Source organism: Lissotriton vulgaris, chromosome 4_1, assembly GCF_964263255.1.
Source record: "Lissotriton vulgaris chromosome 4_1, aLisVul1.2, whole genome shotgun sequence".
NCBI classification, from domain to species: domain Eukaryota; kingdom Metazoa; phylum Chordata; class Amphibia; order Caudata; family Salamandridae; genus Lissotriton; species Lissotriton vulgaris.
The window spans coordinates 232,634,823-232,662,771 of NC_141691.1; positions in this window are offsets into that span (position 1 = coordinate 232,634,823).

Below are 27,949 nucleotides of genomic sequence, written 5' to 3' on the forward strand. Positions count from 1 at the left end.
ACCCAAGACTGGCTCCTACATTGTTTCCCACCAGGTAGTGGGGGTTGGATTGTCCCTTGGGGATATTCTTGACTTCACACCTACACACACTCTATGTACATGAAGAGTAGGGTTTGCATAGTAGGAGTATGCCTGATTACTGCCTTGTTTATATGCCTGCATATATACACTATTTTAGCACCATGGTAGAGCTATATCTAAAATTTACGCTTTTGGTGTTTGTAATCACTTACATCTGTTTCTGTCAACTGATTATCACAGCACATGTATTCTATACAAGAATAATGTTAGTTCAGTAATGTCCCACTGTGTATTCTTTATATTTCTCTAAGCAGAAGTAAGCACAAGTGACTGAGCAAAAGATTCTGATCTGTTTCCACGATCCCTAAGGGGTCAGCTTTGTCATGTTCAGTGATTGCCAGAAACTATTCTCTCCCTGGTAACCTTAGGGGGGTTATGGTGGCACTATGAGCTAGCTGGTCCCTAGGCCAACATATCCTGCGGGGGTTCCCAGAATCAGTCTAGACATCTTACCTAAAGTTTATATTGTCCAACAAATGCGCAGGTCCTACAGATTAGTGGGAACTACAGAACCCGTTTTTGGTGCTATTTCACCAAAAACATTAGAAATGTTTATGGTGAATTGAATCTGTTGGATTTTTGTCCCTACACAAGTTTTGAGGGCAAACTGCCCAATATTCCAGTTTGCACAACCCAGATTAAATGATTATGGGGCCGATTCACAGAACTAACTTAAGACAAAATTCTAAACTTTCTACTTTTGGTATTCACAGAAGTTAGGATTTTGTCTTAAGTTTGTCTTAACACAGACTTAAGACAGACTTAAGTTAGGATTTTGTCTTAAGTCTGCCTTAAGTCTGTCATAAGACAAACTTAAGACAAAATCCTAACTTCTTTGAATACCAAAAGTAGTAAGTTTAGGATTTTGTCTTAAGTTAGTTCTGTGAATCGGGCCCATCCTTCCCAATTTGCATATAATTCCCTATTCCCATTCTGAAATGGCTGTGTATAGTGAATCTGAAAATTGCTTCACAATTTGCACCTGTGAATTCTGGTGAGCTTGAATTGATGTACTTATTGCAGCCTTTACGCTTCCTTCACTTATGGAACCGCAGTTGAAAAGTAGAAAGAGATTGCAAATGTTTGTTAACTCCCATAAAGCTATATCTCTGTAGTGGTCCACCTCATTTATAAGGGTGACTCTCTTGACATTCCTTTGGGAACATTCACAACTCCTCCTCTAATAGCTTCGTTTTTACCCTCGTGCAATGTCAGGTATTCACCTGATACCAGAACGCTTCGGTGTGGTATTTACTGAAGACTCAATAGGTGCACTATTCTGAGTTTCCAAGAAATGGTTGATAGTGTTCAAAGGGACATATTTTTGAGTTTTATGAAGCAGTGCAGTGCAGCATGTCAGCGTGCTGCACTGCCATGCATCACAGGGAAAGGGGAGGAATTTATCCAATGAGGCACACTTATGTCCTTTTCCCTTGGGCTAATGCCATTTCGGCAGCATAACACCAATGCAGGCACCTTTGCACCATGGTGCTAGGGCACCTGTGTTGTAGGTTAGCTTTTTTGTGTGCAGGATAGCGCCTCTTCGTACACAAAATAAATCCTGAGAGGCTTTCTCCTCTTTCTATGTGTGCTGCAGAGGGCAGCACATGCTAGATATTTGTTTTCCAGAGCCGTGTCAACTCCTGGTTGATAGTAAGCTTTCTGAACTAAGGAAGCTTGCTGAGGAGGCGGATATCTGGGTCAGCACCAGAGTGTCCAAGAAGGTATCTGGGGGAATGCCCAAAAGTGTGGTCAGAGTTCCCAATAGAAGAATGGGGAGATTTAAAAAAAGGAGTACTTTTCAGGCCCGCAAAACAACTCACAGGAGAAAGGGTCTGATTCTCATTTCCAATCTGGCCACCAGAAAAAAAAACTACCCTGACAAAAGTCAGCAGACCAAAACTCTCAAGTGCCATAAGTGCCTTGAATATGGACACTACAGAGGAGAACCCATGTGTCCAAAATGAGCACAGCCTCCCACTGGAGGAAAGGTTCCAGGGATGGTGGGTGTACTGCTGGAGGAGTAGTTTGTCCCAGTTAATGGTGGGGGCGTGTAGTGGGATTACCCTAGTTTCCCTTGGTGACAGTGAGATGGTTCATAAGATCCATATGCCCTCTAATACTACAAAGTATAGGCAATTGGTCTCTATCAATGGGCAAGGTGTTGAAGCTCTGAGGGATACAGGTGCCAGGATGACTATGATAAGGAGTCAGCTGGTGTCCCCAGAGCAGGTCATTACCCATGCTACCAGGTTGTAGTGGTTGACAACAGAGAGGGCCCCTATCCTGTGGCCTTTGTTCCATTTGAGTGTAGGGGTACGGTCTTCTAAAGGTTGCTGTGAGCACTGCCATGCCTGTGGACTGTTTACTTGATATGACCTTGAGCACACAACATGGACGGAAGTGAAGCTCAAGGACCATGTGGATATGTTGGGGTTACCTCAATGGATCTGTGCAACCCCAATGTCCATGGCTGCTCAGGAGTCAAAAAGGTCCAGAGTTTGGAACAATGGCATAGCCAGCTGCTTAAAGGGGGAAAGGCAGAGTCTGTTTTCCCTAACAAAAGCTTAAATCACCTTATTATGACAGCACATGGTGTTTCTATAGAGTGTACCTCAAGTCAACACATGGGACTCAAACTGATCAAATAACCCAACTGTAGAATGTGCCTAACCATACAGAGGAGCAGGTCCCTGTAGATGGTGGAGCTAACCAATGGGGATGTAGTTCTAGTGTTCCACCCACCAACAAGTGTGTTATAATACATTTTAGTTGTTCCTCTACACTTCACGTAACCAATGAATATACTATGCTTGAACAACAGCCACATGATAACTCTCTCTGGCCCATGGAAACCTTAAGAAGGGGCACATGCAAGTTGGATACTAGGCACTTTAAGACAAGGGGTCAAAGGGACATTACGGAGCCTTCATTATCCCAACAACAGCCACAGATAACTCTGTTTGTCCTCCAGAGCTTCCAGATGTCATCAGCGTTATTTGGGAACATAGTACCCGCAGATAAGGGGTCAAAGGGACCACAGGGAGCATCCAGTACTCCTCTTGGGGTCCATCCCTGGAAGGCAGAGGTATCTGACTTACAAAGTATGCTGTTGTACCCTGAAAATTACCACAGGGCAATGAAGATATCATGAATAGGATTAAACAAATTAAGCTATTTGTCGCTAACCTGAGCTTGAGTAACATTACTTCCAAAGACATTGATTACACCGCCTTTGTGAAGTGGCCAGGTGATGAAAGTAATTTAAGAAAAGAAGTCTGCTACCTTGATAATAACAGATTTAGTCTGGCACATGCTGAAATGGAGAGACTGTCTCAGTGGGGCATAAAGATTGTCAAACAGGCTACAGCAAAGTATACACCTATATTTGCCTGTAAGCAACTTCAGCCTCAGAGGAGCAACATTGCCTTCCATCCTAAGACAACAGTCTTGCGAGGTACTCAAAACGAAAAGCTCCCCATCTCCCTTGATACTGATGTAATCATGTATAAAAATCCTGAGTCAGGGAGTAGAGTTTGTTGCCTAATGCGCACTTTGAACTCGGTTGAAGCTAAATTAATTAATGTGACACCCATATTTGCCCTAATACACCTTTGGGAAAGGTGTCAACCCCACTGACGATTGCTTATTGGAAACACCTTTAATATCCTCTCATGACCATTTGGATTATCTACACACCTTTAATCTAATCTGCTTGCAAGAAACATGGTAATTATCTGCAAACTCATTGTTGGATTATACTAAATGCCATGCGCCTACACTCAGCTTCACTAATGGGGGCCACCCATGTGGGAATGTCTCAATCTATGTATATAATTAATTTGGTTTTACCATATCTATCCTGGCTGAACTAAATGGAGTAGTCATGATCATCAAACTCATATCTTCCCTAGCACAAGGGAACTACTCAAACTCATGAATACTGGCAAATATCTATATTAATCGGAATCATGAAAAAAAGGACTGCAATGCAATATCTCGTCAAAAAATTGCAAGACTTATGACAGGATCACCTAACTGTACCAAGCTTGTTGCTGCAGATTTCAACGATAATCTGCTAAAATAGATTAACAACCATGAGTGGCTAGATATTGAGGACAAACTTTGGAAAATTCCATCTCTCAATACCTCCTCTCTCATGAGAAGCTCAAAATCTAGATTGAGTTGTGCTTAAGGCTACATACAATGGGCTTGCACTCCCTGAATGACAGGAGCAGCACAGACTGTGATGCTGCTTATATGTATGCCTCTCATGAAAGACTGGCGACACTTGATTACTTATGGGTCACGATCCAAGACTTCCATCGAATACCAGATTTTTAAATCAATCACAACCTATTAGATGATAATGCAACACTGTCATGCTCTTTGCTCTTGATGACTGCCACTTTACACAAGGAAACTCGGTTGGGAGAGCAAGGAGGGCCAAAACCAATTAAACGTATAAGGTGGCATTTAAATTTAGAATCACCAACTAGAAAATTCCTTGTTAATTTTCTCTAAAAATGTAAATATGTCCTCTACTCTAATTGAAATCTGCTCAGACTAATGGTCTTCTAAATTCTTTAATTAAACTGCAGCCCCAACAACGTCTGCTGCACAAAACAAGCCTCAGCCTGACGAATAGCAATGAAATAATATTTGCTTAAAAGAGAGCTTAGTAGATGCATGAGGGCTTCACCCAAGCATTCAGCGAATATGGCACAAAGAGAAATGAACTACAGGCAATTCCTTTTAAGTGAATATGTATCCATGTTATGCGTTGATCAATCCGCAGTCCAGGAGGCCATTCAGCCATGTTAAAAATGGGGGTCTCTAATTGGTGAGGTATGCACCTTTGTCCAAGTAGGGAACACTGCTTCTAGTCAGGGTAAGGGAGCTCTACTCTTCAGATAACCTCTGCTCACCTCCTTGGTAGCAGGCAGACACATTTGTCCCACGGACCATATCTAAAGTTTTCGTCCTCCACACTGACAGTAACACAGTGAATACACCACAAATGGACACCACACCACTTTAGAAAAATAAAGTATCTTTATCTAAACTAAACAAGACCCAAACGACAGAAATCCAAAATACATGTATCGGGGCCATGAGCGACGATGGCCACTTAATTCCGGAGCTCCATGTCATGGCGTGCCCCGGACGGCGGCAGGGCTTCACTAGTACTGTGAATAATCACTCATGCAGCAGGAAGGCAGTGGAGGCTAATGACAATGTCCCGATAGCGCAGAGTTCCACTATTTCAGCCTTGTTCAACAGGGCTCTAGGAGGGCCCACAGCTGAATTGAGAACCACAGCCCACAGTGAGGGGTGGTGCCTGCCCGGACTACATGAGGACAGGGCGTTCCGCAGCAGGCAGCTCTTCGCCAGGTCATCTGTTGCCCCAGGGGATCGGGGGCTTTGAATCTACATCAGAGATTGGGCTACGTGGATCGCCCTCCATCCCAACCTTGCATAGATACACTGGAAAAGGACCGGTGGTACGATTGGAGCAACGGGCTCCAGTAGTCCTACCCTCACATGGATCATTGGACAACTGAGGTTCCCAGGTGGAGGGTCCTTGCTAGCCTTAATATAACTGCAGTGTACTCCTTAGACCTACCCAACAGCACAGAAGACCAGACACCTAAACCTCCTACGCTGTAACTGTCTGCCTACATAGGTTCCGCCCCTACCTCTCACAGCCTGAACTGCATTGAGCGCACCCGGACCCTATGATACATGCAAACCTGACTGGCCCACATTCCTGCCCTAGCCTAGGGCATGCTGTACCCTCCCACTGAACACTGGAGCTGGTCTAGCGGCAGAGCAAACTGAGGCGCGCCTACCAATACTAAGGCCCTTGTGTGTGGTACCACAATGTCTCCTAGCAAGACAACAGGAAAGACTACACGACAGCTCCTTTTTATGGAAGTTTTGAATCGGGGCCATTCCACGTCCAGCACTCAGAATGCCACCTCCTCTGAATCCAGACCAACTCATCCTAAAATGGTTGCCTCACTGGACACCACCATGGAACAGATACTACAAGAAATCTCAGCCAGAAGTCGAAGGCTGGAGAGCATAGAGACGGCCATTTCCACCCTAACTACTGATACCAAATCCATTCGTACAGAAATAACTGGATTGACCGCATGAATGGCCTAACTCAACTTGTCTCTGTAATGGAGTACCGCCTCAATACTATCCTGGAACGAGATCAGGAACGCTAAGTTATATTTTTGGAGGATACGAGCCACCGAGGCAATGTCCAATGTCCATTGTTTTGGATTCCCCTAAGTCAAATCTTTTCTTGGTTCCTGTAGGGAAGTGGGTCTCTGTTGCAGTCACCCCACTCCCCCACTTTTTGCCTGATATCTGATGCACTTTTCCTTGGTGTGCCCTGGGTCCCTGCCAATCAGGTTCCCAGGGCCTGTGTCCCTTCCCCCAAAACAAACCCAATTGGCATCTCTGGCCACCTGTCAGCCCCTGGTAAATGGTACCCTAGGTACCCAGGGCATTGTGACCAGAGAAGACCCCTAAGGGCTGCATCACTTATTGTGCCACCCTTAGGGGCCCTGTACTCTGACACACACACACACACTGCCTTTGCAGGCTGAGTGTCTTGGTGAAGAACTAAACAAAGAGTCGACAAGGCACACATCCCTGTGTACCATGCCCACAAACACACTGCCCTGGCATACATCAGTCACCCCTCTAGCTGGGTGCACTATGCCAGTGGTGTGGGCACAGGTGCATGAGCCCTGCACCCCTACAGTACCCAGGGACATTCCTGGGCACTGTAAGTGCAGTGATGCCATTAAGAGTATATGGTGCCGGGAGGTTGTCATTACGAACTCCACAGCACCACAATGGGTACACTGAAGACTGACAAGTTTGATTTCAAACTTCTCAGCACATTAAACCCACACTGATGCCAGTGTGGGATTTAATGGCAAATGCACTACAGAAGGCATCTTAGAGATGCCCCCTGAAACCTAACCAACTCCCAGTGTCCTGACTGCGTGGCTACCGAGGCTGCCACCACCAGACATGTTGCTGGTCCCCTGAGTCAAGAACTCGCCGCTCATGGGGGTCTGGGGAAGCCATTTGTGAGCTTCCCCGTGCCAATCACTGTACTCAGCAACTGGTCCCCACCAGTTCTGACCCCCACTTTGGCTGGAAGATAGGCGGGAAACCCTAAGTGAGGAAAGGGGGTGTGCCAGCCTGTGCCAACTTCACCCCTCAGGTGGGAGAGGCAAGGTGAAGCACAACTCTGGACTACCGCCATCTTGCGGATGGGGAGCCCTACCCAATCAGAGCTACTCCCCTGCCTCCTCCCGCAGGAGAGGAGCAGGATAGGGGGTGTATTCACCCCAGGACAGGGACCCATTGGTCCCTGCCCTTGCCCTACCTGTAACACCCCTTAATGTTGTATTTAGGGGCACCCTGACCCTTCCTTCCTCAGATCCCGGTTTGAAAACAAGAAGAAGAACAAGAAACAAGAAGACCTGCCGTACAGCTGCTAACAAGAGGACGACACCAACGGACTTGGCCTCGGAACCCTACAGGCCTGTTAATCTTTGAACCTGCTCCTGCTTAACCCCGGCGTCTGCTGCGGACAGCAACCTCGAAAACCCCGGAGGACCTGCCTGCCTTACTCATCTAAAGACTGAGACTCCCACGAGCAGTGGTTCTGCTCAAACAGCAACAAACCCTGGTGCCAGCCAGGAACCGCGAATCCAGCACACTCTGCACCCGCCGAGCCCGACCTGTGCCTGAGAGGACAAAGACCACAAGGAAGTCACCCCGGCGACTGTGACCCAGAATCTAGTGCCCAAAGACTCTCCTCAATGATCCTGACGATGCCTGCAGCCTCACAACCAGAGACCCCTCCAACCGTGACCAGCTGAGGGTAAGATTTCCCGACGTCCAACGACACCCCTGCACCCGGCACTCCAAGGCCCCCTGTGCCCAACTCCTAGGTGTCTACCTATCCTCCAAGATCCCGGCAACCGAGGGACTTTAACCCCTTCTATGCTCATGACGAGCTCAGCTCGTCATGAGTTACGCCTCTCGTACACTCATGAAGAGCTAAGCTCGTCATGTAACGTGGGTTTTTCAAAAACCCAGTGCACAGTGGGAAAACCGCTAGCGCGCAAGGTGTTAATACCTCAGCCATGCGGATCTTCCTCAGGACAAGGGGACAGGTGATGGGACCCTCATCAATCTTGCAATGCTCAATTGGAGTCCAAAACCTGGTTACACCAATGCCCGTAAAGTGGCATGGGCCAACTAAGGACAAATCCTGTTATTCAGTAGATATAAACCAAGATGGTGGTGCCCAAACCATCCAAGGAACGTAATATTCAGGCCCGTATGTGTGGCAAGAGTATGCTAAATGAATCAGGCAATCCGGGGCACAGCGTAATTTATACGACTGGAGACGATTGGATCGACGTCCTTACTTCATCACAGGTAGCAGCCACAAGGCTGAGGTATCAAAGTACCTTGGTTGCCGATAATCTGTATCAAAACGTCAACGCTACCCCCTACTGCACCTGGACCAATTTCCCCTTCCCCATTACCCCTGTTTAAAGCCTTAAGGACACTCTTCTTATACTTTTGAAAATATCATTCAAATGAATAATTTGCATGTGGCAAGGTTGCGTCTCACTGTTTATTGGATATCAGTTTTGTACAGTCTTGTAAATATATGCCCTTTTCTTTTCTATACACTTTGAGCTCTCTTGACTCCTATGTATACACTTGAGCACTCTTTCTTACACGTTCCCTAGAACATTCTCCTACCTTCTTGACCCTCTAAAGATTGTTCCTTTAAATGACTAAATAAGTATATTGTAATAATACTTAGTGGTTTTTCTGCACATCTGTTTGTTTTGATTTTTTTCACGATTTGCAGACGTTTGCGAGCTGATTAATGTAAGCTTAAATAAATTGAAATAATAATTCTGTTAATCTGACTCTTCGTTGAATAATTGGTCCAGGACCACTAGGTGGCATGCAGCATTGATTGTGCCAGCCACACACGTAGCCTTTCAAACCTGTCTCAGGCCTGCCACTTCAGGGCCTGTTATTGCAGTTTACTACTACTTTGACTTGGCATTTCAAACCCTTTGCCAAGCCTTAAACTCCCCTTTTATTACACATACGTCACCCCTAAGGTAAGCCCTAGGCAGCCCATAGGGCAGGGGGCTGTGGAGGAAAAAGGTAGGACATGTACCTTTAAATGTTTGCGTGTCCTGGTAGTGACAAACACCCAAATGTGTTTTTCACTACTGTGCGGCCTACTCCTCTCATAGGTTAATATTACATATTCCTTAATAACTGTTCCGCTGTAATGCCTGATTAGAAAGGAGTAGCTGTGTCTTGTTTTATATCAAATTGAATGGTAATGATAAATCCTCTTTAGTAGTAAAGTTGGCGTTAATACCACTATTTTAATAAGACCACTTTTAACAAGTAGCCATTTCTCTGCTCTTACTGCTCTGTGTGCCTGTCTCCCACTCCAATACATGTCTGGGGTGAGTGACAGATACACTTTGGACATCCCTTCTAGACAGTCACAAACAAAGGAAGCGTGTGTGTGACTAACCCTGGGTGAAGTACTACGCTGCACTTGCGTAGTTTGCGAAGTTTGCGCTACTTCACACTATGCGAATTGTACGTAGCCCAGTGCAAACACACGTAGCATAGCATGGCAGTCATTTTTTGCTTGCTCGCGGTCTTCAACGTCAATGGCGAGACTTTTTCCTCTTTCGCGATCAGCAACATCAAGTTGCCGATCTCGAGCGTGGAAAATAAACCTCCTGGCGAGATTCTCAATGCGGGGAGGTCAGATTTCTCATTGCAAGTGGTCGCGTATGCTTGCGACCGCTCGCGATGAGAAACTACCAGTTGGCGTTGAGAAAGCTGCCACTCGAGTAGAAATCTACTTGAGCGGCAGAAAACGACTGCTTGCACTGTGCAAGATGCGGTTTGCACTGATTGCACAGTGCGGACAAGCATCCGGCACTATGCAATCAGTGCGAACAACATTTTGCACAGTGCAATACGCAGTTCACGTAGCTAAGCATAGCTTGCATAGTGCGAAGTGCACTTCGCGCAGCTACGCGTAGCGCTACTACGCGGACTACGCCCAGGGTTAGGTGTGACAGAGAACTCGTCTGCATTAATTTGCCTTCTGATAGATCTTCCTAGGCAGGAAGAGAGAGTAGGAGCTGACACTTGCACCTGAATAGGGAGTGTCCTGTTTCCCACACAAAGGGTAGATTACCCCCTACTGATAGTCTTGAGCCAGGGATGGGATAAAAGGGGGACCTTTACATTTCAAGGGCCTGCTTTAAAGTCAACCTCACTTCAAGAGCACAACTCAGTATAAGTATGGAGCCTCTGGCTGTACCAAGGCAGTACACTTCTGAACCTTTTACTACTCTGCCAGGTAGAAGAGCTGCTGTGCTGCTGAAAGGACTGCTTCTCTACTGAACTGCTGCTTTGCTATGCCCTTGCCTTGTTGAGCTGCCCTGCTGCCTGGTGTTCTCCTGCCTGGGTAGAAGGATTAGACCTGCATCACTTGAACCCAGAGTGACTCCAAGTGTGTGCTGTCTTGCTTCCTGTTCCCACGTCTCAGGTATAACAAAGACTTTAACCACCTGCATCTATACCTGGACTCTCAAGCTGTGAGACTGTGCTGGAAAGTGGTGCCATGCTATTCCTGGACCCTTAGATGTGGGCCTAAGGTGCTCTACCTTCCATGGTCCTCATCGGAAGCGAAGGGAAAGCATCACAAAGGCCCACAAGCCCTCTCCAAACAGCTGCCAATCTTCCTGGAACCAACACTGTGTGACATTAATCCCAGCAAAGCCTCACTGCACAGCTGCCAGTCCTTTGGAACCAATGCACAGAAATGCCAAGCCATCAAAGTCATGTCGCACAATTCTCCGGGTTTGAAGCAAAGTGATGCCAAGCCCCACAAAGCCTCGCTGTACAGCTTCCAGGGACAAATTTAAAGCGATGCCAATCCCCGCAAAGCATCACTGCATAGCTTCTCGGAGCAGAAGCTAGACAATGGAAAGCCTCACAAACGAACACTGCACAAACCGCGCACCAGGATTTAAGGTACTGTGTTCAACGGGCCCAGTCGGTTCATTTAGCTGGCCCATGCTCCATTCTGGTTGGCCTGAACTTACACCTGTAAAAAGTGATTTATTCATGGAATTTCGGTGTAAGTGCACAAATTACTTCAATAATTAGACGAGGTTCTTTTTTTCAACACTTCAGCCAAGAAGGAAATTATGGAATTTGTCATTCCCTACCTGGAGGGAAGACCTCTGTCCAGAAGAATAAAGTTGTATTGTGTGCATTTATTGACCTCGGATTTCAGCATCAGAGCAATAGGTAGCCACGCTGTAGTGAAAATAACGCCATTGGCATCCTGTATAGATTGCTGTAACTGGCTCATGCAACTGAATGCTTAGATGGTGACACTCATTCTTGCTGTTTGCCTTCATTCTAAAGTTAGAGGCAGTGTGAAGCAAGGGCAATGAAGTTTAGACCTTTTAGTCTACCTCTGCTGGGAAAGATTAGCAGGATGGGTGTTACAAGCCTATTTGTTGACATGTGGTAAGGTGTGAACACCAATTATTTGTTTATTCCCTCACGATCCACCCTTGTTGCAGTTCCATAATTATAGGCCAGGCAATCATGAGTGGTTCCCAACTGTGGACAATAAAACTAAACTAGTTATATTGTTATAGCTCTTTATCTTTCCAAAGAACACTTGTCTACTATTTAGGTCTCCTAAGGCTTTAACATGCAACAGTGTCCCCCAAATACCTGCTACATTTGTGAAATCAGGAATAATAGAAACAAGACACTTGTGTCCTAAACTATTTTACTCTATAGAACATTAGGGCTGTGAAGAGGCGAGCAGTATCAAATAAAGCAGGCATGGAAGCAGCGTATATTATTCAAAAGTCGAAGTTATCTTTATTGGCAATAAGGAGCTCAGTCCTCTGGATCTACTCTCCATCAGTCCCCAACTCCAACTGGCACAGCAGGAGTTGGCAACCATGGAGAAGGAACACAGAACATAGATCCCAGCACAAACATCAACAGAGCATGCAATGCTACATAACACCTAGCAATCACATGCACATCAAATAGTAAAGAGGGATGACAGACTACCTAAAGCTACAGGATGTCATGATGATGTTATTTCCTTCTGGTTGCAAATGCAAGTATCCAAAGTATTTTCATTGTTCAGAGTCATATTCATAGATAGTATTGTTTTGTCTATTGACAACAACGATGGTAATTGGCAAGTCAACCCCCTATTTCCTAAAAAGGGTGGGTTTTCTTTCTCAAAATACAGTACCCTGGCTTTTATTAACTGTCCCATTTGTGTGGCTCTTTTGAATATTGCTGGATGACTGTGGTTTAGCTATCATAGCCGCTTCAGTTTTCAATTTAGTAGTTGAACCTTAGAGGATCAATCAACATAGGTAAATTATCCAACCAACTAGCTTTTAAAATGTCCACATGGTCAAAGGTCACTGTTTTAATGCTAAGAACATGAAATATAGCTGTATTCATCTCAGGAACTAATCTTAAGACTAACAAGAACAACAAAACGTTCTATTGGCCATCCATGGCAATATTCCTTAGTTGGGAAATGAATTAAATATTTGTAGTATTTAAGAGAGGATACAGCACAGCAAATAGCCACCAAATCAGCAAATCGATCATGTTCCAAAATAGTTTCAATCATTAAGATACTTACACCAGTTATTTGACGTTGTTAGGGTTGTATTTCTATGGACACCCAAGCCTGTAAGAAATATGTTAGTATTACCTAGCTTTAATTTCTTCGCTTTAAATCTTTCTGGCATAATGGTTTCAACTATTTATCAGGAACATCTGCAGTTTTTAGGTTAGGTTTAGATTAGATTGTCTGTTAGATCCTTTGCACCCATTAAGTACTTTTAGTGCCAAACAAGGTAGAACCTGCGTATAATAATAATAACACCATTCATATAGCGCCTGGTTACACTAGGCAACAGTGTGTCCCCGCGCTTTAAAACTAATTGCTAGCACAAAACCCCAGAGAAAAGGCCGCTGAAGGAAAGGGCGCAGGACCTCAGAGTTTTGGAAAAAGGTACGTTTTCAGTTTGCGTCTAAAGTTTCCTTCAGTGGCTCCATCCGGAGCTCAATGGGGAGGTCATTCCACTGTTTGCTGGCCAAGTATCTGAATGACCGACCACCCATCCGTGCCCGTTGGATTCTGGGCACCTGAAAGAGCATACGGCCCTGAGATTGTAAATAAAGATTAGGGTAGTACTCGGTATGCAATTTTTGAAGATATACTGGACCTCTATTATAAGCAATGCGAAGGGTTATGCACATGCTTTGCTCATGTTTTGGGCAACACTTCAGCTGAATTATCTTTAGCTGTTCTTGCAAAGCTGTTAAATGTAAAAACCTTACCAACCGGTGCATTATTCCTGTGTTTAAACTGGTAATTTTCAATATGCTTTTCAGTCCCTAAAAGGGAACAAATGTTCCATCTCCTCATTCTGCATTTCTAGCCCCCTGACTTCACCTATGCCCCATCTGGTTGTTAGGCACCAGCTCCATTTCATTAGCCACTTACGTCTGCTGCCCCCACAGCCTCCTAAATCTACTGCCCTCTTGAAGTTCTGGCCACCACTGATTCCAACCCCTTGCCACCAGGCAAGTCCCCAGAATTCCCTACCTTTTGCCACCACGTCCTCACCCGGTCCCTTTAGTCCAAATATGGCCCCTATTAAAGTACTTCCAAACTGGGAGGTGAACTTTAAGGACCAACGTTGCAAATGTCCCTGACCCACTGGCACTGTTCGGTCAATGCATCAGGGACATTTTCTCCAATTATGGACTCCAGTGGAAATGATGTTGGATGAGCCATTATGATTTGGCTAATTAGCCCATAATAATTTCTGTCAGCAATCCAGCATCCAAATGGGTGTTATCCAACATCCAAATGTTTTTTTTACAGCAGAACAAACAATGGCTGAGCCATTGGTAACACTAGCTTTCAATTCACTCTATACAGTGCTAGAGATCATAGAGGTGGGCAAACAGGACATCTGATTTTTGTCTCAAGTAGGCCTATTACATCCATCTCTTAAACGAGTAACTAATGTTAGATTAATGCCCTCAATTAGTATCGGAAATTTGGAATAACTGATTCTACTTGCATTGAAGATGAACTAGAATTGGCAAGGACCTGATTTACAAGCCTCATTAATCCATTAGGGGGTATTATTGCAACCATTGGTAAAGCATGTCTAGCTTCCCTAGTTCTTAAAGGCCACATAAGATGTGTTCATGGTTGTCTTTAACATGTTTGGTGAGTATTGTAGTCAAAATGCAAAATGGTCAATTTATTTTAGTAACATTGCTGATAGTACGCTAATTGTGTTTGTGAATGTTTAACATGTTCACATCTTCTTATCTTAAATTTAATATACAATCATTTGGTGCTGAATTACTTGAAATATTAGCAATCATCGAGTTGTCATTAACAGAAATGTGTCTAGTTCTCCATAGAGAAAGATGTAGGTAGTATGACATCTGCTGATGCAACCGAGCATACTAAAATTGACTCCAAGTTTTTTTTAATGGTTTGCAATGAGGAAATTTGGAAAGTAAGCTTATTTTAGTCTGAAACATACAAGAGGTTCTCCCTTTATGAAATCTATTTGCAGTGTTAAAAAGAGTTGAATATGCAATAAAATATGTTTTTTGTCAAGATGATAAGTGAAATCCAGATCAGAATAATAAGTACCTCTGACCACATTATTAGCAGGGAGAACTGATACAATTTAAATTGAGAGGCAAGAATGAAGTAAGTGTTCATAGCCAAGTATATGTTTTCTCATTCATTGTAAACTTCTATAATCTTCAGGTGACAGAGGCACAGTTCTGCAGCAGGAGATGACTAGTTTTATTTAAGATCCTGCTACATTTCTAGAACTCTGAGCACATTCTGTTGTCAGGATGGCTCTGCAATGGTTTACTTTCCATTTTACACTCATGGCAGCAGGTGCACCATTGATCTGCCTCTTCAGCACCAGGGTGGAGCTCCTCTTCCAAGACAGCTAATGGTAAAGCTTGGGTAACAATACTGGGGGCCTCAGAGATTGGAAAATAATCTCCAGAAATAAGATCCATGCTTTCTCTCAGACCAATATTCAACAGCTGAATGCTGGTAGGCAAACAGAGTAAGTGGGTTCTTAGTTTTACCTAAATACTGGAGTAGTTTTTATGAGAAATCAGCCTGGCAGACTTCGAGAGACAGATTCTGACTTGTTCCTCGGAGACTTATGAAAGTAGAAGTCAAGCATACGGTTTTATCCTCTACGACACTCTTGCAAGTGGAGCACTGTTAGGAGTATTGGACTGCTGACTGATCATCTCCTAAGCCCTGCTCCTGCTAGGATAGCATAGTCGTACAAACAACAGGATGGGGAGGTAGAGCTAAATAGAGAAGGATTCTTGCTCCACAAACTACTTTTTTAAACAAAGAGAATCCAATTCAGAGGAAGAGAGAAGTGTTCAACAGATGGTGTTGGAGCACTTAGTGTTTTGTAAAATACCCCTCACACACCAAAAGGCCCCTTGGTGTCATGCTTCATCATCGGGGTCTTCACACCCCTCTAACGGGATGCGGCGTGCTGCGACCTACGACTACGTGGGAGCACTTATAGTTAATTACTATATGTGGTGCATGTGTATTGGGTGTATTTACAAGTGAGTGGTGGGACGTGGTGAAGGTTTAAAAAGTACCTGGCACATGAGTTTACTCAAAAAAAATGTATTCCTAACTCTGGCTGGTACTATTAAAAAAAAGTGCAATGTGTGGTTAAACCTGTCGTGTTAATGGACAGAACCTCAGGTGTGCCTCGACATGTTTCGGAGGCAAAACTCCTTCTTCAGGACGGGGGCACAACTTCCCCACCTTACTCACGTTTCATTAATTATGTATCAAAATTTAATAAAGTTGATAAATATCAAAATGAAAATACTAAGAGGCTATAATGTGCCTACAGCGGTATGCTACAAGTACAATGACTTATGAAGCTTGCTTGGTTGCTTCATGAGCAATAGGAACGTCTGGGGTGTTGCTTTTATTGCAATAGGTACGGGACATACTATTCACCGTCTTACCCCACACGCTGCTCCACTGATGTGGGGTAAGACGTGTGGGGTAAGACGGTGAATAGTATGTCCCGTACCTATTGCATTAAAAGCAACACCCCAGACGTTCCTATTGCTCATGAAGCAAGCAAGCACACTTCATAAGTCATTGTACTTGTAGCATACCGCTGTAGGCACATTATAGCCTCTTAGTATTTTCACTTTTGATATTTATCAACTTTATTACATTTTGATACATAATTAATGAAACGTGAGTACGGTGGGGAAGTTGTGCCCCCATCCTGAAGAAGGAGCTTTGCCTCCGAAACATGTCGACGCACACCTGAGGTTCTGTCCATTAACACGACAGGTTTAACCTCACATTGCGCTTTTTTTAATAGTACCAGCCGGAGTTAGGAATAAAAAAAATTCAAGTAAACTGCCAGGTACTTTTTAAACCTTCACCACGTCCCACCACTCACTTGTAAATACACCCAATACACATGCACCACATATAGTAAATAACTATAAGTGCTCCCACGTAGTCGTAGGTCGCAGCACGCCGCATCCCGTTAGAGGGGTGCGAAGACCCCGATGATGAAACATGACACCAAGGGGCCTTTTGGTGTGTGAGGGGTATTTTACAAAACACTAAGTGCTCCAACACCATCTGTTGAACACTTCTCCCTTCCTCCAAGTTGGATTCTCTTTGTTTAAAAAAGGATAGCATAGTCTACAGGATAGAGTGCTTGCCTGTACAGTGACCGAAAATGAGATAGCAGCGGTAGTCTGGTGTGAAAGGAAAGCCGAAGGAATAGCAGAGCAGAGAGCGCCCAAAGACTGTTTTTTTAGGTTTGTTGCTCTTTTTTAGGAGAATTTGTGTTTTTATTTTATTTTTACTATTTGCTTTAGAACTGTTGTGGCTAATGGACACCTGTATATTAGCTTTTTTACTGTTCCTTTGCAAGTTGTTTTTGGACTTTGCAAACTATGACATTACTTTCTAGTGCCCAGTGAATATGCCCTGACCCCTAAAATATGTCAAAGTAGATATACCCCTTTATTAGCGAATTATACTTTCCAAAAAGTCCATATTGTATAGTACAAAGTGTTTTCAGGGGCAGGAAGTTAAATGACACTATTGGACTGTATCACCCACTGTGCCCCCACCAGAATGACAGTGCCAAACCTGACTGCAGCCATTCTACTATAGCCTGTGAATGCAGTTAAAACTGTAAATCCGGCCTGTCACATATAATCATTTTGACAGAGCTAAACTATGCTTTTTAAATATTAATCACTCATCCCTAACTAAGTGCTAATACCTAATAAGGGAATGTGCATGGTCGTTAAAAGTAGGATATCTAGAAGTTTAATGTTAAACATGTCCTTACAGTGACAAGGGCCTAAAACTATTTTCACTGTGGGAGGGTTAGCAGTTCCATAGGAGAGAAATGGGATACATTATTCAAGTTAATAGCTATCTAATACTGGGAATCGGCTCAAATCTCAATTTCTGCACTTTTTAAAATATTATTACAAACTCAATTCATTGGTAAAATGGATTGGTACTACATTTTTTACAAAATGTCCTTTTAAAAAGTCACCTTTTGCCTGTCAAAAGCCTATAGAAGCCTATTTGTGTGAGATTCCAGCTGTCACCCAGGAACTGAATAGCTCATTGAAGAGGTGGGACCTTGCTCCAAGAGCTCAGACAAAATCCTTGGGTGTGGCGTGGTGTTGTGTTCCTCTAACAGGATAAGAATTTGGGCATTGCACAGGAACGTTATTAACTTCAAAGAGCCCTAATCTGTCAGAGGTGGTTGTAGCTAAAAGCTGGCCCTGCATTATCCTTTGTCTAGTCAGCCAGGCACCAACCCCAGTGGGGGAGAAGCTGCCACTAGAAGTGGTTTTGAGTGACCATAGAAAAGGGGTTGCTAATTTTCCTGGCCAAACCTTTTGGGTGGGCACATCAGCTCAGCACAGGGGAAGAAAGGTTCTACCATGTTGGATGTAGTTAGAGAGCGATGATGTGTGATTGATTGTGGTAGGGCACACCAGAACAACTGTAAACATGGGTAGGGTTACCCCAGTGATTTTGTTTACCCTATTGCTTGGAGAGGGGGCAGGAGTCAACCCCACACATGCTTTTTCAGTGCACTTTACTGCATGTCTCAGGGGTTTTAATCATATTCCCCATGGACCTCTATTTTGGAGCTCAACCTCTGATTAAGGCTTGTCACTGCATGCAGACGATTGCTGTGTATAGTAGGGACTGCCTACATGCCCTGCATACAAACCTGTTGTTGGCAGCCTACACTCTAGCAGATACACTTATAGACAGATAAAGCAGCGGTGGCTGTAGAGTATGACTTACATGGCCTACAGTAACACCCTGTACCCTACCTGCACAGCCTATCCTGACAGTATACATTCTATCATTGTATTGTTCACTTTAGATGGTCCTGCTGTACACAAGCGAACATATAAAAATTTTCCATTGGCGTTCTGTGTCAGTTTCACTTACAGTCCAGGTCCTGTGGGAGTACCCCAGGACCCAGAAATTGTAAAAAGACAGTTGTATGCACTATAAGGGGTGTTAGAACTTGGGTCTCTAGTTGTCAGACGTTTGCACCCTGTCCAAGTAAGGACCAACTCCCTAGTCAGGGTAAGTCAGATACAGAACCTAAATTAATCTGTGCTCCCCCTCTGGTAGGACTCACACATGGCAGAGTCCAGAGGCACCAGCAGAGTTGAAAGAAGGCTTTTGGGACCCTGACACTTTAGAGAACACAGCAGATCAGTTACCCTAGTGGCAGCCCCTCCTACAGCACAGCAGCTCTTCGTCTAGGCAGAATATCCTTGGTTCCAGCAAGTTCTGATTGGTGGTGTCAGGGGTGCTCAAAGGTGCCTTTGAGGTGGGGGAGACTTCAAAGAGGCCTTTGAAGGTCACAAGGTCCCTGCCTTCCCTGCCTCCAGACTCACTACAGGGGGTGTGCAGCTCTATGTGTGGGGATAGGTACAGACCTATTCCGGTACAGGTGTCAGCTCATCCCTCTCACTCTACCTCAAGAAGGCTCATCAGCCTGGTGATGGAACATCAGGATGCAAATGCCACACTCGGCTCCCTTTGTGCGACTTTCTATAGAGAATACATAAATCCCAGCTGCCACCCAACCCAGACATGTAGTCAGAGACAGGCAGAGGTACAGAATGGTTAAAGTAAGAAAATGACAACTTACTAGAAGTGGCATTTTCAGACTTTCAATTTAAATCTGACTTCACCATAAGTTGTGATTTCAAATTGTGAGTCCAGAGACCAAACTCCAAGTCTGTATCTTTTCTCAATTGAAAATTACACTTAAAAGATGTTTTAAGGCAATCCTAACATTACCTAGAGGAGAGATATAAATGTTGTTTCTAAATAAAATGAAAAAAATAGGAGTGCCAGGGAATGTGCTGCATAATTTGCACATTGCGCCACATAATTTAGATAACCTTGATGCATAAATTGGTTCCTTAAACCGTATAATCCTAGAAGCCTCACCAATGCTAAAGCTCTATCGAGTGACTTTGGGCTGGTATTATGAAGATAAAATCGATCTGAAGTGGACCTTCTGAACTGCCACAAGAGCACAAGGGCATCCATGTTGTCTCCCACTGGAGTAGCAGGGACCAATAATAAAATGTGGGCATAGGTCAGGGAATGCATATTCCCTTCAGGAATTTAAGCTCCATTGGGTGGTTAAACCCCTACAATGTATAAAATAAATAGGGAGACACCCTTTATGCTGAAAAGGGAACGGGTATATAGACTACAAAATACAGAGGTTTCCCTTTTCTTGGTTATAGGTGGTAGGACAGACTGCAGATAAGCAGTCCTACTACCCAAGCATAATATTAAGCTACAGCTCGAGGTATAATCAAATATAGGGCGCACCACACAATAACAAATTTACATTTTGTCTCTAATCAGTATGAGTAAGGTTCTTATCTCCCACCCAATTTGAAACACATTACACAGATATGTAGATGGTCAAATGAAGAATAATGATCAGTATCAGTAAGGTTCTTATCTCCCACCCAATTTGAAACACATTACACATCTTCAGGACAAGGATGGGTTGAAGACAGTGCGGTAGCAGGAGTGGACTGCTTTGAAATCCAGTGGCAGCAGAGGTTCGCGATAGGCAGGCCGGTGTGTGTCTCAAGCGCCGATCTTGCTGTTGAGGCTGGCCGGTGGTGGATGATCGCTGTCCGGCGCTAGAAAGAAGTAGATCCCGAAGTGATCGATCTCGGGGGAGTAAATCTCTCCTCTGCGAAGAATCGGCAGAATGCTCGATTGCGGCTGGCGTCCACTCCTGCTACCGCACTGTCTTCAACCCATCCTTGTCCTGAAGATGATCCTGATTTCTATGGATCAAAACGCCGTCGACACACCAGCGCAATCATAGGCGCTTCTTCACAAAGTGGTTCATGAACAATGAAATAGAATTGTGATATAACCGGACCTACTGAATCTATCAGAACCACACTGTGATAACTACTCACTGTATATGTCTTTACACCAGTCACGTTGCGCCGTTCACGCTGCTCACACTGTCACCAGAGCTGCTAACCTGGTTTTCACTCACAAACCACGAGCACCTTGTGCCTCTTGGGTTAATCCAATTATTTTCATTTATGTACTACAGTGCTGTTATAACTGTATTATCCACCTTGTTTTCCTTACCAAATCTCCTAAATTGTTTCTATAAATGATGCCAAGAGCACATACTATAACTAAATAGAGGCTCCTTGTTTTTCCTTGTGGATAATGTTGCTTGCATATCCCTTATACAGAAGTCATCATTGAAACCCTACTCCCTCCAAACATCAATGCCCCTTAGGTAGCCAAGTACCTGCTACACACACCTTATGCCTAGTCAGAAATCCTCATGGATAGCCCACTTTCTCCACACACTCACAGCCTATTAGGCTTATGCTATGTGCACACCTTGCCCTGACCAGAACCTTTACGGGTAGGCGGTATCTCTGCTTGAACCAATGACATGCAAGTGGCAAGTCCCCTAATTATGCACTAACAATGCCTTGTATAAAAGTTGTTACGGAGAGCCCACTTCCGCTAGGCACACAAGTCCTGCACTTTCCAAGCAGCATCTCTGAAAAACAACGGCTGCATGGCCCCCCGCCTGAAACCATTATTGGCCCTTGGGACTGCAACACCCCAGGCTGGCTCCAGCAATGTCCCAGAGTGCCCACACGGGACATTGCAGTTTGCTATTACCGCTCCTGCAAAGGCATAGCAAACTCTGCATAAAAAAAGCTCAAAGGAAGCTGCAACTGCCTCTGTCCAAAAGCAAGGTCCACTCCTGCAGGACACAGGAAGCTGGCAGGGACCGGGGGGCCTAAAGATTCTCCTGTGGTCCCAGTGGAGGGTGGGTGCCCTTGAGGCACCCACTTTATACAGCCAGGCCCTGGGTAATGGGGTCCCTGGGGCCAAGGAGAGGAGATGCATAATCCCCATCTTTGAAAGGCCAGAAACAGGAGGTTGGGGTTCCCAGGGCCGAAATCGGTTTAGGTAGGGAGGCCACATATACAAAAGACTGGGCCCCAGGGGATGGAGGTCCCTGGGGTCTAAATTGGCCCAGGGAGGGGGGCACTCGTCCCGTCTACCTTTAATAAAAAAAAAAAAGGCCTGGCCTCTGGGATTCCGGTCCTAGGGGCCAACATCGTATTGCGAGGTGGCCTGTTGGTCCTCCTCCCTTTAGTTAAAATGATAACATTTAAAAAATAAAAGGCTGGACTCTGGGGAATGGGTTTCAAGGGGATGAAAATGGTCCATGAATGGTGGCCGCACACCCCTTTACCCTAAACAAAAAAAGCCTGGCCCCAGGGGATGTGGTGCCCGCGGCCACAATTGGTCCAGGGAATAGGGGGTCACAGGGCCCCCTTCCCTAACAAATGAAGAAAGCACCAGCAAGTTTCCAGAGGCCCGCCCCCTTTCTGCACCACACTGCCAAAGCACCTCTTGGTGCATTACTGATTGGGGAATGAATTTCACTTTACGCTTGAGGGCCTCAGGACTAAACTTGACTTCTTCCCCTAGCCAGTGGTGTGCCAGAAGGTGAGTTTGCAGAGTGTTGGAGAAAAGGGGAGTGGCCTCCAGCAACCTCTTAGCAATCCAGCTGTGTGGGACTTCTGGAGGAACCAGGAGGGGTAGTAGGTAACCCTGGGCACGAACTCCACTCCGCTGGTGGATTCGCGGAATTTTGCATACTCTGTGTTCCGCGGAGAACGAGAAGTTCCTGCAAAACGTCCGACTCCGCAGCGTATCAGAGTTCAGCCCCAGACCCTCCCGCCTCCCACCCCAACAATACAATAAAAGCACACTTACCTTATCACGGCATTCTGGGCTACCCTCCTCTTCCTCGCCGTAATCCCCTACGTCAGACCTACGTCATGGTAGGACTGCACATGCGTGTGAATGCGCAGTCCTACCATGACGTACAGGACTACGGTGAGGAGAAGGAGGGCAGCCCGGTACACCCCGGTACCGTAAGTGTGCTTTTATTTTACTTTAATGGTAAGTTTTATTTAAACAATATTTATTGCGGGGTGGGAGGCGCAGAGTGAAGCGGAGCGTAGAAATCCACGTAAAGCAACTTCGCCTGCTCTGCCCGGGGTTAGTAGTTGACCCACAAGGACTTTCAGGAGTAAAGTGGACTTCATTTCTCAACCAGTAGTGCACCAAGAGGTCTGTTTGCAGAGTGGTGGAAAAAGGTTCCACGGCCTCTGAAGACCTCTCAGCAAGTTGTGGCCCCCAAGTACCCTCAGCAGCCAAGGGGACTTCGTTCTCCAACCAGTAGTATGCCAGGAAGTGTGTATGCAGAGTGGTGAAGAAATGGAGCATGGCCTTCGAAGAACTCTAAGCAATCAAGCTGTGTGGGACTTACTGGAGGTAACAGGAGATGTTGTTGCCCCCAAGGACATCTTAGGGGGCCAAATACCCCTCCTGTTACCATTCACAAATCCAGTCACAGACCAATACCAGTACTTACACACCCACTTACTGATTCATAGTTCTACACACACATCCACTCACTCACCCATACAGTCACTCATACACCCACTTACTAATAACAACACTGATATATCCACTCATACACCAATACAGCCACTTAGACACTGACTCAGTCATCCATAGAGCTACTCACACACCTACTCACTCACTCATACAGTAAATCGTATATACACGTACTCACCCATACAGTTACACACATACTTACTTACTCATACAGATACTAACGCATATTCACTCACCCATACAGCCACTATCACATTTACTCATATACCCCATCATTCACCTATACTGCCTTTCCCATACCTAGTTACTCACCCATATACCACTGACAAATCCACTCACTCACCCACAAAGCCATATGAACACTCACTCACCCACACATGCACTGAAACACCAAATCACTCACTGAATCATCCATACAGGAACTCATACACCCACTGATTCACCAATATACCTTTGTATATAGTTAACACTCATAATCTTTTTTTAAAACACTCACAGTAACTAGATGAAGTCATCAGTGATGTAAGTTGTGATTAACCCTGGGCGTAATTCATGAAGTAGAGCTACGCGTAGCTACACAAAGTGCACTTCGCAATACGCAAGCTGCGCAAGCTGCGTAGTACGCTGTTTGCGATGATTGCACAGTGTTGGATGTTTGTCTGCACTGTGCAATCTATTATATTTTAGTTATATATTTTTAGTTTTTTAAGTATATTTCTCAGTAGCCCGTTATGTATCATATATATATATATATAGATATGTATCTATATATATATATGATACATAACGGGTTACTGTGAAATATAATTAAAAAACAAAAAATATATATAACTACAAGACGACCTGTTCATTTTTAATACTATGGGCTTTTTAAACAAATGTATTTATTCTCTTACAATCCGTACGTTTTTTATGCTTTGTCTATAGTCTTGGTCGTGCTTCAGCCCACCATAATTTAGTGACTCATTGAAGCTGAATGAAGTGTATTTTTTCACTCTCTGCCGGTTTTATCAATTAATGTCAAACCCCATGGGTACTGAAACACATGTTGCAGGAAGGTCGATTCGCAGGAGGTTCTTGCATGCTTTGCGAAACTAAGTAGACATAAAATGGTGACAGCTTACATCATTTCCAATCAGACTGCTCCTTGAGCTTGACTTAATTCATTAACTCAACAAGCCATGGTAAGTGAATCACTTCTGTCAAGTAGCATGTGTCATTCGGCCTTCATTTTCGCTAATGCGAAGCAAAGGCAGTCTACTCATTCACATTTGAGATATAATATTGACCTTTTTCAATGATCCTTTGCATTCAGCAACATCACAGAGGTAAGACTAGTACATTGTCTCTGCAGAAAGTTGCACATGCGGTCTTCCATTGTCCTGTAATACATTTTAAAGCTTTTTTTAAACCTGTATGTCCATTAATTATGTGAAAGATGGTGGAGTTTCTGAGGATTACCAAGCACCTCCTCCAAACATGGAATTTTAACCGAAATACCTGGTTATCCCTACATCATGTCAATGCACACCTGCACTAATGAACACATATTTGAACAGTGCGTCTAACAAATCAAATGAAACATTTCAACAAGTGTCATTCTAAAACATATTTTTGTGTCCTGGTTGGGTTTATGTGTTACCTGCTCCTCCTAAACACCACATCACATATCACAAAAGGGGCATTACGTAATGAAAAATCGAAAGAAAACAATTTAAGGTGGTTTTTCCTAAAGTGCAATATGCTTAAACTAAAGTAAAGTGCCATCTACCATTTCACTTACAGCACCACAGCAATTGACTACATTTGTAAGAGAACATTCCATAAACTATGGAAATGTAGATGTTGCAGTGAATAACGAGGATGTTTTCCACTGAGAGGATCTGAATGTCATCAAATAGACAATGGGAACAAAGCAGGAGTAGTGTATGACGTCACGCAGAACCCTGAAAAAATGAAAAGCATGCTCATTATTCACCGGTACCCACCTTACATTTTATGTCGTGCATGCCCCTGCATTTTATCTGACATCAGCTGTGCAGGAGTAAAGAAGTCATGAGGAGCCTTCACAACACCCCCTGGCCTGCCCCAGCCCTCTACACTGGTACCCCCCAATACACTCTTATCATCCCTCCCCTAAAAACAAAGAATGCTCAGTATCTTGACACCCATAATACCACCCACTGCCATTGCCATCCGGTCGGCATCCAAATTTCAAAACATCTGTTGTTCTGCCAACCACCCACACCATCAATGGCATAGCTAGAGCTTGTGGCGCCCGGGGCTATCCCTTAGATTGCCGTCCGTGGGGGTTAGGGGTGCTGGGGAAAAAGGACGGCGAGTACTTGAAAGAGGTCAGAGAGACACGTAGTATGGCCGCTATTAGTTACCTCGATCATGCAAGCCCAAGCACCGTGTTTGCCGCGGGATGATTTGTTGCGGCCACTCCACTGCCATGGCTGTAGGTGGACGAAAAACCGAAATATCCGGGCTGGCGCACCCTTCACCTTGCTGGAAATATAAGTAAATGAGACTAAGTGTGAGACTGCACTAATGATGTCACTGATTGTTATTACAACTGCTTCATAAATTTAGTGCACAGTCTGCATCAGCTGCCTGCCCTTCTGTGATACACTGAGGTTCTCTGCAGTCACACACAGTGAGACAACAAGAGTCTCATTCTGTCTGGACTCAGGTCACACACTGTGTAGTTCAGGGACGAGCCACGCATGTGTGACATTTTCAGATATCAGTGGAATTATGAGTGACTTTTCAACGGCTATGAGTGACACTTTCTCGTGAGCAAAATCAAGCAATGAAGACGAGGGAAACATATATATGTACTATAGCACATAAACAGGTAAGAGCTGTCATTCATAACGACAATGAAAGAAAGAGAGAGAGAATCAAGGAGAGCAGCACTCGAGAGACAGTAAGTTCAGGGACTTGCAGGTCTGTGGACTGATGCTGGGCGATAAAGTAAAATGTGTACTGTTTTAAATAGTTTCTTGTGGAAGAATTACCTTTCAAATTATATTGCTAAACAACTCTAATGCAGGTTACAATTGTCAGCGTTACAGTGCTTCAGGATTGTGAATGCAAAAGCAGGTGAGTCAATAGAATATAATACAGATCTTCCTTTAAACTAATTTAAGAAACGATCACTGTACTGGGGACCTTTATTCAGCAAAAAAACCAACCTTTCCCTAGCAAAGCTCGATGCTAGACCATCTCACTACCCACGTCACAATATCAATGTAAGAAAAAATTATCTTTCCATCAACCAGGTATGCATGTCAAATGCCTGCTCAAGAGTCTCCTGGACATCTCCAGAAGCAGTATATTGGTTACGGGCTCCTATAACTTCTTAAACCAATTCTGGCCTTGCACGCTCTATAATTGCAGTTAGACTCTAGTCTACAGCAGGCTGAAAGGCAGGCTCAGGCCTGAGCCACCATGGCAATCATCAAGTTGGCCCCCCAGGCCCGCCTCCAGTGAAAGCCTCCATGGCCACTGTCTCTGGTCTACAGCAGGCTGAAAGGCAGGCTCAGGCCTGAGGCACCGTAGGCCTCGGCAATTCAAGTTGGCCCCTAGACTTACCTCCAGTGAAAGCAGTCCAGGCCGCTGTACTGTCCTGACTCCCATGAGTCCCGGGCAGGGCCATCCAGTCTTCATCTCCCTTTACTGCTGGGTGGGGTAAAATAAACAGCAGCTGAGAGCACACGGCGGCTAGGGCCGATGCGAGGTAAAGCAGGCAGTGCTGCGAGCGTCATAGCCGGGTGCCATGAATAATCCTTAGCGCTCCGGCCGTGATTATTTGCAGCAGTGCTCTGGCCACAGTGATTCGCGCAATAAACAGACCACGCAGTGTGTCAGCGTAAAAGGCCATTTTATTAGACCAGGCTGCGTAATCTTTACATAACAATAAACATCAACAGGTAAGTAACATCAAAACCCCCCACTCGCACTCCCTTCTCATCCGCTTCACCCCTTCCACCTCATCACAAACCACTACATGCCCCATACTGTGCCTTATTCATACCCAGCAATCACCTGTCATCCAGCCCGCTACTTGTGTCCTTCCAGTCATGCCTCCATCCGCAATTCGAACTCCCCCCCAAAGGTATGGTTGTGCCCGCTCTCGACCCACCTGTCCCTTCAAAGTACCGCCTAAAGCAGCTCTGGCTTAACACTGGCAACACCATAGACCGACCCAAAACCACACCCCAAACTGCAGGGTGGGTGGGAGGCCTTTCGCTAACCCTCCCGATGGTGCCAGGTGCAGGAAGAGGAAGTTTCCTTCCTCCCCTGCGCCTTATACCCACCCCCTAAACTCCTCCCGATCCCCTGCCTGTCCTATCAGTGCGCGAAAGACCCCGGGGGAAGACTAGTCTGCGACTGTGCTTCCCCCGGGGCCCGGCATCATGCAATAAACAGACCACGCAGTGTGTCAGCGTAAAAGGCCATTTTATTAGACCAGGCTGCATAATCTTTACATAACAATAAACATCAACAGGTAAGTAACATCAAAACCCCCCACCCGTACTCCCTTCTCATCCGCTTCACCCGTTCGCCACC